Genomic DNA, 3,163 nt, shown 5'->3' on the forward strand with positions numbered 1-3,163 from the left:
CCTGCTGATTTCTCTGGTCCGGAGAGCCACTGCAGTGATGATGGATGACTGGAGCTCTGGGTGGCACTGATGGGGAGCACTGTTTTGGTTACAAGGGGGATAACCATCCCCAACTCCTGACCAAGAATGGAGGGCTCATGCAGCAGTGCTCTCCCAGGTGCCTGTTTCCCAAAGGGAAGATGGGGTGACTGTAGCAGTTCAGAGGCCTGTGAATGACACTCAGATGCCCTCTTCACATCCACCTGAAGGGGACTCTTAGGATTTCACTTTCCTAATTTGAGAACCTGAAACCCCATTTCTCCTTAAGAATGTCTTAGGCTAATTATTTCCCTTAGCATTTCAGAATTCCCCTGTCATCTTAAATATGTAAGACAATGTAAGTATGATGACACATCATTGAAGAATGAGGTTTTCTACATTAATGGATTTTCCAGGTGAAACTGGTCCCTTGCTGTGTTTTGCTTTAATAATTTCATAGAACTGGTCATAAGTTGTATTATACACTTTTTTGACATCTTATATGTGTTTAAATAAAGTGGATAATTTAAACTTTTCTTGATTACTTATGAGTGAACTGCTGTACTGTGTTATAGAATATAGCAACTCCCTCAGAGCCTGCTAAAGCTAGTAGATGAATTGTCCACATATATTAATAACCTTAGTTTGCTTACTCTGAGTTTTTTAAAAATGTTGTTGGATTTTTGTTACTAGGTGACATAAGTAGGTGAGGAATGACAATGTAGTTCACATTCTTGAATGAGTTATGGTAAAAATGATAAAGTAAGTTCTGATTATTTGCATATCAACACAGTCCCAACCATTTGTATCCATATTTGTTTACTAAATATATTGACATTATCATATTTATGAATATAAAGTACTGTAGCATTATAGTAATACATTTGATATTTATATTTAATATATTGATATAACATATTTGAATGGATTAAAATATACACAGGACTTTAATATGTATTTTTCCCTCATTCCTGTGAATTCTTGCTCCACATAAGCCAATGAAATAAGCCTAGGATATTTTGTGGCCCGGGATGAAGCTGGTTACTGAGGAGTTTGAAACCTCAAGATAGCCCTACAATATAACTATGAATTGGATGCGTTAGTCATAAATATGTTTCCTTAGAGTGCAGTGTTTATATACCAATTCCTGTCTAGTTCTAGGCCTCTGAAGTTGACCCTTAGGTGCCACCATTTTCTGTCTAGAGGTGACATTATACCCAAGGACTCACAGAATGACCTCACTCCTTTTAGGTCTGGCAAAATTAACCTTTCATCTGCAATATAATCTCACTCAATTAAAAAAAAACAATAATGGCCAGAATATCAATAAAAACAACAGCAGGCTTTACTCTCCAGTGTGTCTCTTTTGCCCTGGATGGAAATGACCCAACTCAAAGCCCCTGTGCTGATTTACTTACTTTGGTGCTAGCTGAGTGATGCTGGACCTGGCAGGCAAACTTTCAGTTTCTTTCTGTCCACAACAGCCAAAATGGCCATCTCTGCATGATTTGAAAACTACAGTCAGTGAAATACAGACAAAGAAATGTGGTTGCTGTGAAATAAAATGACTATCACAAAGGGAGTGATCAAATGTGAGAGAAGGTGCGTTTAATGTAAAAAACACAACTGGGTGTCATTCTATTTCAAAGCAACCTAAGTGGAGAGTACAAATATAATGCATGATAATGAGGGTGCCCAATTTTGGAAAGTGGTTTTTAAAATGCTGCCGCAGAATGCTATCTAGAATCTCTTAGGAAAAAGCAAAATCTCATCAGGGACCTTTTCAAGCATCATTTTCTCCTGTTTTAAATGATCTCACGTGAACTGGCTATTAGTTGACTTGGCATAACACTCTATTATTCATTATTTTGACCGCTTGCAAAAGGAACAAAAGGCCTGTTATTAGTAATTTGCCAATTGTTGGGAGACTTAATCTAGGTACTTACAGAGCTCTTTGCCTCATGCTTATTTTGTTGTATGAAGTTGTATGATCTGAGGGTATTCACGGCCCCCTCGTGCTCAACTCATATAATCTCTTCTCAAGTGATTAGTGTGGAAGAAATGATTGACTCTGAATACCAGACCTCTGAGCATATTGAAGAAGCCTTTTCTCCTCACGCAGGAGATTCTGGCTTTGGGGGTAAAGAAGGCTTTTCCCTTTATTTGTGTACAGATTTCTTTCTTCTTCTAAGGGTACAATGAAGATGATTGCATTATGAACAAGGTCATTTGTGACCCACTGAGCATCTCACTGCTTGCTGGATGTGCTGTGTCATATGTGGTCCATGCTATGGTATTACTTTTCAGAAGTCCCCAAATTTCCCTCTAAGGGATTGTAGTCCTATAGGGCAAGTACAGTGCAAGTGACCTAAGAGATAAGTTGCTACATGGGTGGAGAGGAGGAAGAAATCTCTTTCACAAGGCAACAGGACAGGTTCCATGAAAGAAATGCCATGTGCAAAGATGATGAGTATAATTTCAATATGTGGAAATTGTAACGGACTTTAGGATGGGGTTTATAGATAACATAAAGAATGTGAGTAAAGTAGCAGAAGAACAGAACATGTTTCTCCAGAAGCCTAGCTATCAGAAGCAACCTAATACAGAGTGTCCTGAAAGGATTTTAATTGCTCCTTTTTATGATAATGCATATTGCCGTGGTTCATGTGATGGCGGGGCCTGTGGTCTGGGAACTGTTTGATAGCATCATGTTGACTGATGAATTCTTATAGGTCTTATGCAATGGCTTTGATCTTAATGTACTACCACAGTAATGTCACAGCCGTATTTCATGGTACATGCTAGCTGTGACTGTGCTTGGCCATTTGTCTGATACATAACAACCCTTCTGAAGCTCTGAATCATGATTATGCATATACTTATTTACATACAGTTTATAATGAAAATAAAAAAATGATAGACTACACACAGAATATTTGGGTCTGAATCAAATCTTTTATTTTAATTCATGTTATTTTGGAGTTAAGATTTCTATACTCTAGAAGTAGCATTATTTTTGAACAGATTGGAGATAAAAAAAAGTATTCCACTGTAAAAAAGCACAGGCTGAGTTGAAAAAGAAAACGACACAAAAAACCCCAGAAAGTTATCCTTTTGGACTGTATTAGAGAATATTTGTAGGGAA

Source organism: Lipotes vexillifer, unplaced genomic scaffold (genome assembly GCF_000442215.2).
Source record: "Lipotes vexillifer unplaced genomic scaffold, Lipotes_vexillifer_v1.1 scaffold193, whole genome shotgun sequence".
NCBI classification, from domain to species: domain Eukaryota; kingdom Metazoa; phylum Chordata; class Mammalia; order Artiodactyla; family Lipotidae; genus Lipotes; species Lipotes vexillifer.